General features: G+C 42.1%; 1 protein-coding gene across 1 annotated transcript in view; it reads right to left on the bottom strand.

The window, feature by feature from the left end:
- Positions 1–10,794, bottom strand: part of LOC112455431 (epithelial discoidin domain-containing receptor 1-like) — a 190,476-nt gene extending 179,682 nt beyond the window's left edge. The window contains exon 1 of the mRNA XM_025017330.1: positions 10,481–10,794. The gene's annotated coding sequence lies outside the window, so the exon portion shown is untranslated. The remainder of the gene's footprint in view (positions 1–10,480) is intronic.
- Between the last annotated feature and the right edge of the window lie 808 nt (positions 10,795–11,602).

The following is an 11,602-nucleotide window of genomic DNA, read 5'->3' as shown; positions in this document are numbered from 1 at the left end:
CGTAGTTTTCGGTGTCTACGTGTATTAATACCTTGAATTCGATGTCCACGTGTTCCAGGTTGCCGATGATAAGATCCAGATAGTGCGCTTCATAGTTTTCGGTGTCCAGGTGTAATCGTACGTTGAATTCGATGTCTAGGTGTCCCAGGTTGCCGATGACGAGGTCCACATAGTGCGCTTCGTAGTTTTCGGTGTCCAGGTGTAATAATACGTTGAATGCGATGTCTAGGTGTCCCAGGCTGCCGATGACAATGTCTAGATAGTGAGCTCCGTAGTTTTCGGTGTCTACGTGTATTAATATCTTGAATTCAATGTCTAGGTGTCCCAGGTTGCCGATGACGAGGTCCACATAGTGCGCTCCATAGTTGTCGGTGTCTACGTGTATTAATATCTTGAAATTGATGTTTAGGTGTCCCAGGTTGCTGATGACGAGGTCCAGATAGCGCGCTCCGTAGTTTTCGGTGTCTAGATGTAATAATACCTCGAATTTGATGTCTACATGTCCCAGGTTGCCGATGACGAGGTCCACATAGTGCGCTTCGTAGTTTTTGGTGTCTAGGTGTATTAATAACTTTAAATCTGAATGTAGGACACGTAGATATCGAATTCGAGATATTAATACACGTAGACACTGAAAACTACGGAGCGCACTATGTGGACTTCGTCATCGGCAACGTGGGACACCTAGACATCGAATTCAACGTATTATTACACCTGGACACCGAAAACTATAGAGCGCACTATCTGGAACCCGTCATCGAATTCAAGCTTGATTCATAAGAATCGACTTAAAAATTCCCTAGCGGCAGAATTAAAATTATGTCATGACTGGGGTCATGACATAATAAAAATTCGCTGAATTAAAATTATGTCTAGACATAATAAAAATTGGATGAATTAAAATTATGTCTTGACATAATAAAAATTGGATGAATTAAAATTATGTCTGACAAAAATAATTCCGCATTTTTATTATGTGTATACACATTTTTAAAAAAAAAGGTAAAAGGAGGCGCTAAGTACACGCATAGTAGTGTATATGTATTATGTTGTTACCCTGTTATGTTGTTACCTCGAAAAAAACAAAGTGGTAGTATTATACCTCCAAATAGCTTTACCCTGTACATACTGTTTATAAAATGCGTAATACTACAAAAAGGCGTGATATCCGTACAAAATTACCTTTTTAAAAAAAAAGGTAAAAAAAGGCGCCAAGTACACGCATAGTAGTGTATATGTAGTTATCTCAAAAAAAAAAAAAGTGGTAGTATTATACATCGAAAAAACCTAAGTAACAAGTGGTAGACGTAATCTTTATATCTCGAAAAATCTTGAAAAAATCTAAGCAGTAGTATCTTTATTTCCCAAAAATTATAACCCAAGTGATACACATCACAAAATTATGTTACCTTATCAAAAAGAAGAGTCGCGTTTCAAGTGATCTATTACAATTACAAAAAAGAAATGATATCTCTTTAAATTACAGCGCCAATTACAGAGAGAACATATATATTGCCTCAAAAAATAATTGTTGCACTACTTTGAAAAATTTTTACATTGTGTCAATTAGAAAAGTATGTATGATAACAATTTTATAAGATTAAAAAATTTTATTTAAATTTAACAAGGGAATACAAGATATTTAAATACAAAGTTTACATGTGTATTTTTTAGTGGTCACAAAGAATTACAGAGGTACACAGTACAAAATAAAAATATTTTATTAAAATACATAAATTTTTCTTGTAAAAAAACTTGGCGCTGCTAGACCTCGAAATTTTAAATAAATAAGGACAACAATAAATAAAAATAATTCAGAAAATAATGCAATGGGAGTAATATTAAATGATTATCAGCGTAGATGTGCGAGTGAGTGATATGGGTGTGCGGGTGACGACGCGGACGGCGGATAATGCGGCTTATCATTAAGTAAAAGATAAATTTATTTATTTATTTAAAATTTCGAGGTCTAGCAGCGCCAAGTTTTTTTACAAGAAAAATTTATGTATTTTAATAAAATATTTTTATTTTGTACTGTGTACCTCTGTAATTCTTTGTGACCACTAAAAAATACACATGTAAACTTTGTATTTAAATATCTTGTATTCCCTTGTTAAAATTAAATAAAATTTTTTAATCTTATAAAATTGTTATCATACATACTTTTCTAATTGACACAATGTAAAAATTTTTCAAAGTAGTGCAACAATTATTTTTTGAGGCAATATATATGTTCTCTCTGTAATTGGCGCTGTAATTTAAAGAGATATCATTTCTTTTTTGTAATTGTAATAGATCACTTGAAACGCGACTCTTCTTTTTGATAAGGTAACATAATTTTGTGATGTGTATCACTTGGGTTATAATTTTTGGGAAATAAAGATACTACTGCTTAGATTTTTTCAAGATTTTTCGAGATTATATTTACGCGAGCTATAGACTCGAAAAATATCGTATAATAAGTTATATTATTATAATATGCAAGAGAAAATACGTCAAAGACTTTTATGCAACACGTGCATGGAAAGTGCCCCATTACGCACGCTACGCGTGCGTGATAGACTACTTTCCAGGCACTTGCAACATAAAATAGGGAGTGTAAGCCGTGTGTAAAGATGAAAATTCCCGGGTGCGGTTACCGCACTCGCCTTCGGCTCGTGCGTAAACTCCACACCCGGGAATTTTCATCTTACCTCACTTGTTACACAAATAACTATTCCGCACTACAATACGCTATTAAATTACGCTGAGTTATCACGGTTCGGAAGTTTGTGCTTGCAGACTTCCGATGCAGCCTCGGTATAGGATGGATATGCACTTTCATAATCTATCGCTGATTGTATGTAAGGCGCGTTTAGAGTAAACTTCCTGATTAACTTTACGTGTGAACCGTTTCATAATAATGAAGATAAATATTCATATTTTTCATCGACGCGAGTTCTGTAGCAAGATTTGTGAAGGAATCTTTCTGTGCAATACGTTATATCAATTTTGCAGAATATATCCGTTGAAATTCAGTATTATTGCAACACGAAAATATACGATTTGTAATTTATTTTTCAATTTTCTTTAGAAACTTTTGAATCCAAAATATAAAAGTAAAAATTTTAGTTTCAAAAGTTTACATTAATGAAAATATTTGGACGCAGTTCAAATTAGAAAGAGTAAAATAGAGAAAGATATCGATTTTAACACCATTTTCTAGGGGAAATTGTGAATTAAACCGAGTTATTGCGTTACGGAAATTTGTAGCTATTTTCACCATGACGCTGTAGAAGCATTTTGTACATTCATAATACGCATTCATAATACGCTATCGTTTTAGCTATAAATATATTATGCGCGCTTTAAACGAACTTTCTGATTATGTTTATGACCGAGCTGTCGCTCGGTAATGAAGATAAATACACGCACGCTTTATCGTCGCATGATTTGTCGACGGCTATACAGGAAAATGCGTTCTGCGGGAAATTATCGTAGATAATTACGTCGACAAAGGGGGCCCGTATAAGCGAACGTGGGCGTCACACTATTTTTATCGAAAAGGACCCAAGTTATGTGAAGTTATTGTACATTTAAGAAAATTGCTTCTTTCAATATCGAAAAGTAAATCAGAGATACAAATTACAAACCGTATTTTCCCGGAGAAAAAGTTTACGAACTTTAAGAAAAATATAAAAAGAGACAGAAAGAAAGAGAGCTGCATCGTTTGTGCGAGACAGAGTAACTGTCTACAGAAATTAATTATCCGCTGCGTGTTACTTTGTCGGCAACGTTATATCTTATTATAACAGCCTAGTCGCGTATTTCTTAATGATACGTAACTCGTACTTTCACGGTGAGATTAATTGAGACAAATATCAGCGGAGCGCCAAGCGACTACTCCTTACGCCATAAACATGGATAGCTAAGTCCTGCGTGTCGTCCTGAACAGGACTATACTTGTAAGCAGGAGTTTGCACCTATATACTCGGGGGACCGTCGAGCGCTTTCTACGATGACGCAATTCTCAAGTGAACACACGCACTTTCGTAATACGCTAACCACGCGCTCGTATATATTTATTTCGCGGCAAATGCGTACCGTGTAAAAGTTCTCGTTATGCACGGGCTAACGACACCGAGGAAGGCGGACACGTGCGGTACCGGTTCGCGATTTATGGAGAAGGATTAGATCTCTGATAAGCGATCATTTTAGTAGACGGTTGCGGACGTTGCGACGGTTCATCGTCGGGAAAACTGTATTTGCCACACAAGAAGGATATGCGATCCGCGAATTGCACGATAACGTGCCATGCGTGCAGCGAGGGAAATTTAATGGAGCAGCGTCTAACACGGTCTCTCTCTCTCTCTCTCTCTCAGATTTTATTCCACGGCTCGTCCCACGGCGACTCTTTCCTACCAAAACTCGGCGATACGTAATCTCGAGGAGTGACGATGGCGAGGCACCGATTACCGATTTAAAGGTAACGTAACGCCACGTCATGCCACGCCATTACCTGCCTCAGTTGCTTTTATATTGGTGGAACGAATCGCTTTACTGACCGTCCCGCAAGCTGTGCGAGGCTGCACGCTGCACTGCGTTCCTTCAAAGTTGAACGACAACTCGAGACAGCCCCGGGAGACGAGATCAGCGGCGGTAAACCGTGACGAACGAATGCGCGAGCGCTTGTCAGATTATCCGAAAGGTAGCTCGCGGATACGGGCATGCAGCCTCGCGGGAGATAAACTGGCGCAACGGCTTTCGCCTAATCACTAACGTGGGCTGCTAATCTTGCGCGACGAATAGGCCCTCGCGGATTTGGATTAACCAGTCCTTTCGTTGTGCGGACTCGCGCGACTATGTCGCTCCACTTTCGTTAACTGCCTAGTAAAATTGGTACGCGACGCATAAATTCAGCGAAACGTGAATGGTATGCAGATTTTATAGAGCGAAAGATAAAACTGTAGGAAATGTAATATTATCGTAAACGAGATATATAAACACCTCGCGTAATTGAAATTGAAATAGTTTCTAAACGTGAGTGGAATTATCTCCGAGTGTTATGCTCGTAACGTAACTTTCCACAGGAAATTAGATATCAGAATATTTTTCAATGTACACGAAAGAGACACGATTGCGATACTTGTATATTATTAATGCGGTCGTATCTTACCGATAGAAAGCATAAGCATACGAAATGGAGTCAAGAGTCTCCGGAGATAAATTACAAAAGTTTGCTTATGAGCGAAATAAAGATAGTTGCGAGAACGTCTAGCCGCTAGAAATCGATACTTTAATCGCACGCCGTACCGAATGATATCGAGCAGAAAATGAGAACGTAATCACGCGGGCATGATCGCATGCGAAACGAGTCGATTATTCATTAAACGAGCGCTATGAATCGTTTCGACGTGACAATGCGCGTCGCACGCAATGACACTTCACGACCGGCCATCGGTTGATTATACGATAAATATTTCCTAGGCGGCGAGATTAGATTAAGTTTTGGCACGGCGCCTGTGATGCGGCGGTTCATGATGCTGCCGGCGTGAAATGCTGCAGTGAATTGCGGAGTGATTGCGATTACGTGCCGACGATGACCCAATGTCGTCACGTTTGCCGGCCGACCTTATAATTGCCGCCGCGCAGATACAATCGCTAATAACTGCTAGCTTCAATAGTTTTTACCCCGTGAATCATTGCTCGACTCTTCTCTGACTGACCAAATGACTGCTAGCAGAGTAAAGTGATATTAACAATTATTGTTATTCTTATGGAAATCTTTAATATCTGTTCTTACTACACTGAAAAAAATTAATTATTTGCAAAAAAAGAGATTTTTTTGAATTTAGTTTCCTTAATTCAAAGAAGTATTGGGTAGATTTAAGAAAACATTTTTCTGAGTTTAAAATATTTTCTCGAATCTGCCTAATACCTTCTTTGAATTAAGAAAACTAAAATTCAAAGAAATCTATTTTCTTGCAAATAATTCTTGCAAATTTTTTTTCAGTGTAGTTGAGCGATTTAATAACAGAAATACAATAAAAAATAAAAGGAATAATTAAGATACAGAACAGATAATACATAAATAGATGTAGATAATGTGATAATTTCTCTCTCTAATTTCGACGTCAAACTATTGATTTTCCAACTCTAAATTTTTTAATTCAATTTCACATTTTGTATAGCTTTTGTGAAATCGAATTATAATAATCATGTGTATTATTAAAAATGCTACATTAATCCGGGACAACTCGAGAGGCAAAGTATCGACCTACCGAAAATTCGGTCACCTTTTATCAGAGACTCAACTTATTCCGCTTAAATTCTTAATCAAAGATCGGTCTGCGCCTTGGTAACAGCCACCTCAATCCCGCGGTTTGCTGAACATCCACTCGAGTGGGTCTGCTTCCCTTCACCCGAAAAGACTTACCGCAGAATTTTCCGAATTTTCGTTCACTCAACTTTTGTAAGCCGATGACGATAAAGTAATTTCGATTATATACATATTGTATTACCATCCCCAATATTTTACAAAATTACGTACAAAAAAGAATCCCATCTCTTTTCAATACAATGGCATAGAACGAAGTAGATATTCGCGAAGCGAAATAAAGTTTCCCCGTTGAAAAACGTCCATCCTAATGTTTACATTTCATTTCGTAATTAAAAACGCAGCAATTAATTTTAATCAAGCGACGCGCAAGATGAAAAACGCGGCGCCGGGGCGCGTTGATTTTTAATCGCCCCCGCTACTCTTTTTTGTACTTTCATTGTGGTTACACCCGTATTTACCGTATCCAGCCGAAAATGAACTGTTGTCAAGGGAGTGCCATTTGTACCGAAAATGTATATAGTTCGACTGTACATTAGAGGCACGCGCGAACGTGCATGCACGCTCGCCCTGTCGGAGCGTTAATTTCATTGTTCTGTTTATTTCCCGTGAATGAAATTAAAATAGCTTCTCTCGGACACGAGAGGGCCCTGACACGGGCGGGATGTGCGGCGCGGCGGTACGCGCGAAATGGGAACGGGTAAGGGCCGGCCCAGGAGGTAGAAGGACCTTATTGTGACTCCACCTTTTTAATTAAAGTTTGAAACTGAAGTAGAAAGCGCATGCGAGAGGCGCTCTCGAGGCGGGCAAAACGCGGGCGCATAAAATAGTCAAGTGTAGCTTTCCCGGCAGCATAGTGAGCACTGTCATCTCGCTTGTTTAACATTCTGCCCATTATAAAATGAGTGGCTGGGCTGAGTCGACTCGCTGTCGAGATGTAATTTCTGGAAACATGTAATTTACCGGTAAGTTGTCATGTTTAGCTGATATATATTCTCCGATGATGGAAGCGGCAAAGAAAAATTATCGAGATAATTTCTTGTCAACAAAACGTACAGTTTGAATGAACTTCTGCATACGCGTCGCCGAATATAAAATAAATTAAAGCAAATAGTATTATCTTTCTGCTATTATACTCTTCTATTGAAAGCGGATCACGTAGAGACCGACATAAACACGCGCGCGACTAGCGCAATCTGCACCGGTGTCTCGTATCTAATTCGCTTTCTTAAGCTTTATAGCGCTATTCTATTGTCTACAGGCACCATTAATTTCGCTAATGGTTAATCGATAGACAGGCGAGTTGTGGCTACCTATCCTACGGTCGCAGTTCACGTGTAATTGTACGGATTCGAGCGATCCGCAGGAAGCAAGAAGTACAATAAAGCTACAATAAAGGTACTCGGCCTGGGGTATGCTCTACAGCTATCAGGAACGGCAGTCGGTAGTTAGACACCTGTTCTCTGCGCGGCACAGATACTACATACAGACGGTATACGAGAGCGGGCGGGCGCGTGTGTGTGTGTGTGTGTGCGCGCGCGCACGATCGTTGCGCGAGGAAAATGAGAAAAAGGCAAAGCCGACGAGAGGGACAAGACACGAGGAGTGATCGGGAAGAGGAATTATAACCAACCGGCGAGAATGGAAGGTGCTATTTATTATCAGCCTCGTGGGGCACAATGGCTCTCGCAACTGCTGATTGATGTTCTCGCCTTTAGTCACTGTCGGACGTGTGCTATATTTACAACAATCCGCCTAACCCCCGTACATCATCGAAGAAAAGCATGGCACCCGCCGCGCGCGAGAAGCGAGTACGCGCAAACCCGCGCGCGTTTTCGCTCTCCCCCCCCCCCCCCCCCCCCCCCCCCCCTCCCCAGGCTCTATTATTCCCCCCATCGCGCTGATTTGTGCTATAAACTTCGGTAATTAAAGTGATAGAATTATTCAACGGCGCGGTGTAGCTGCGCCCCGATATGAATCCGTATTCGCGCGGGAGCGAGCGAACGTGCGTGCGTGCTCTACGCTCGCTATTTACACAATTTCGAAATATACGTCCGGCGGTACAATTCGCCGTTTGTCCACAAAGAGGACCTATTTTGATGGAGCGCGCGCTACGTGCGGGTAAACGCGCCGATTGCTGAGTTAATTATTTACGCAGCGAATTTATCACGAAAATGTTATGACCGATTAATTACACGGGAGTTAAAATTCAGAGAAATATGCACGACTGGACGGTTGTATATCAAGCGCTCTCCGATCCGTACAAATCGGACCGTGGACCTAGAAATATCGCTAATCGATCGACCGTCAGTAAGTACAATCAGCTGAACAAGTCGTCGTCCAACGTCCAACGACGACTAGCAGCAGAAGCCCATTCTACCTAGAATGTGACGTGTGCCACGCACAGGAGCTTACGTGACGAGAATTAGTTATCGCGTTGGAAGCAACCAGTGGCGTAAATCCCCCCCATGCGGTTACGTCGTAGACTTCGCGGTAAACGTTCGCAAAGCGTCCCTAAAAAGGATCTTAACGCCCGTGACTCCAACCAGGCGCGCGTTCGCGTAGCGAGGAATTTTATGCAAATTTTTTTTTACGTTTTCGCCTGAGAACGCGAAATCTCGGAGTGTGTCGCGATGAATCAGTCGGAGTGGCTGGCTGGCTGGCGCGCGCGCCGAGGATGCGCTTTCCGCGTCGTCACTATCGCGATCATTTAACTCCCCGAGCCGGAGGCTCGATAACGTAAGCGCGCCGCTCCGCTTTATCACGGCCCTATCTCGCGAGGCTGCGTTATTAATTGCGTGCCAGCGGAGTCGCTCAATTGCCGAGAAATTGTCGGCACAAAGCGATCCTCGGAGAGAGAGAAAGAGAAAACCCGACCCCGACGAAAGAGACGCGTGACGCGATTATCGCATCAGTGACAATCGCCGAGAGTCTGCCGCTCGCTCGCTCGCTCGCGTCGAAAGGGCAACACGTTCCGCGCGCTTGACCGTGCTCCGAGCGCGTAATAATGGAACGCAAACTGCGCCGGTGTTTACCGTGGCCGGTGATCGTTCAGAATCACGCGAACGCACGCTTCGATCTGTCACGGTGACAGCTGACTTCCTTGACGACGAAGGATTCCGCATCCTTCTTATCGTCGAGACACATGAGCATTTCCCTTTAAAAATTATCATTTATTTTTGTCGATCACGACGTACGTGTTTCTCTCCGAACGCGACGATCGCGCGATGTTGCTCCGAAAAGTTGCGGGACATTCTCTTAAGGAGCTACTTGAATATCTCTCTTTTTATACGTGGCATATCAAATAATTTGTATTGAATCATAAATCTTCTTATCTTGTCGCTAATAATAATTAGTCGGAGGAAGGATAATATGGGGATATAATCGTACTCAAGGACGACTGGATGTTCTCTTTTTAGTTTCTTTAGCAAATTCCGACATATCTCTTTCATATTACTGAGTTAATTAGATCGAAGTCAATCATGTTACTCAGTACTACAATTCATCATGTTACATATCATGTTGCAATTTGCAAAGTTTTATATATGCAAGGGCGCACTGATTACAAATTATACACAATTTGAATAATTTTTAACCATTCCTATAAGTCGTCGCTGCTCCTACTTAATGTGTTGTTAATTTAACTAAATGGAGTTAAAATAACAAATTTCAACACGCATGGTAGTTACTAACAGAATGTTATTTAACTCAAGATATCGGTTTAAATTTCATCTTTTAATATTTAACAGTGTGCGGAGAGCGTTTTTCAACAATCCAGCAACTCCACGAGGTGTGCCTCTTTGCAGCAAGCTACTAACTCTCCATCATTTAATTAAATGCTCAAGCAACTGTAATTAATTTTAAAAAAAATCAAGCTTTCGCTCGACACAACAACAGGTCTATTTTCTGTTGCTGCGCTGCTGAACTAGTGCACACTGGTGCAGTAAGTTGGAGTGAAACAAAATATACTTGTCTCAATCTAACTTATTGCACCAGTTCACTAGTGCACTAGTTCAGCAGTTCAGCAACAGGAAACAGACTTAATGTATGTTGAGATTAAAACGAGAATGAGAAACGCTCATGGTGCGAAGAGTATCGCATTCTCGAAGTGCAAAAAGGGTTAGTTTCATTCAATATAAGCGGATGCGGAAAGCGAGCACTCACGTTTAGTGACAGTCGCGTACGTCGCAAGCTCCCGTTATCGTGCCGCAGTGTGCTCACCGGTGAGATCTTCCCTCCTCCTCCTGCCACTCTCTCGCACTGCCACCCCGCGATTCGCCGTCCGATTATCGCGTTTCACAAAGTGCCGTCATCGCCACCGAGCACACCACACTCTTTCGCGACGCGCGTCACCGTGGAAAACAATCGGGACGCGGGCTGTCAGCGCGGCGAATACTCTCACGCGGCCGTGTGCTTTTTCGCGCGACCGTACTGAGCCCCAGGTACCGGGCGAACCGACGTGAGCAGTGCGTACCCCTCGCGACCCCGTGACGGACTGAGGATCTTGTCCGTTGTCGACGATGCAGCGCCGCCGTGACCCGTGGCGACACCGCGAACTAAATCCGCGCCCGCACATTCGCGCCGCGAGTATCACCGGCGCGGCGCGACGCGATCCGCTCCGCTCCTCGTCTCTTCCGCCAATTTTAACCCTTCGGGTACGGAGTACGGCGCGACGGTGCTCGCTGGTGCCCGGGTGCCCCCTTTTCATCCCCTCGAATTTCGGGGCCATGAATGAGAGAGGTAAATATGCGAATTATCTGCGTTTTATTTACTACGCGTTTGTCGTTTTGACTTTAAGGCGCCTCTATAATTTGCAAGTCGCACAGTCTACATGTCAATCTAACCTTTTTGTCTGTATCGTGCGTGCGGTGATACGCGAGCTACGTTTCGCGAATCGCGAGTATCGCGACTTATGTAGAGGCGCCTTTAGAGTAGGAATGACGCTTTGAGTATATATATATAGGTATATATGTCCTTCAATTTAGAAAAAAAGGGGGAGGGATTCGCTATTCGGACAAAACGAGAAAGATGAAACGGATATAATGCGGCATTTTTTCCAGCTGCACAGAGCGTGGAACGCGAAGTAATCGAGTTTTTGCAACCGTCGAACCGGCGTAGTTTTTGCATTGTTTCTGCTCCCTGTTACCGAGACCGTAAATATACTATCCAGCAGAGTGAATATGAATACGACTTCATTACCGTAGTTATGTGTACACTTTGCAAAATGAATAAAATGTTTCAGCAGCGGAGCGATATTACCAGACAGACTCTGCTGGTAATTAATAC

This window comes from Temnothorax curvispinosus, unplaced genomic scaffold (assembly GCF_003070985.1).
Source record: "Temnothorax curvispinosus isolate PA1 unplaced genomic scaffold, ASM307098v1 QBEX01006086.1, whole genome shotgun sequence".
Lineage (NCBI taxonomy): Eukaryota > Metazoa > Arthropoda > Insecta > Hymenoptera > Formicidae > Temnothorax > Temnothorax curvispinosus.
The sequence above is the reverse complement of the archived record's forward strand: the minus strand, read 5'-3'. Positions and strand labels throughout refer to the sequence as shown.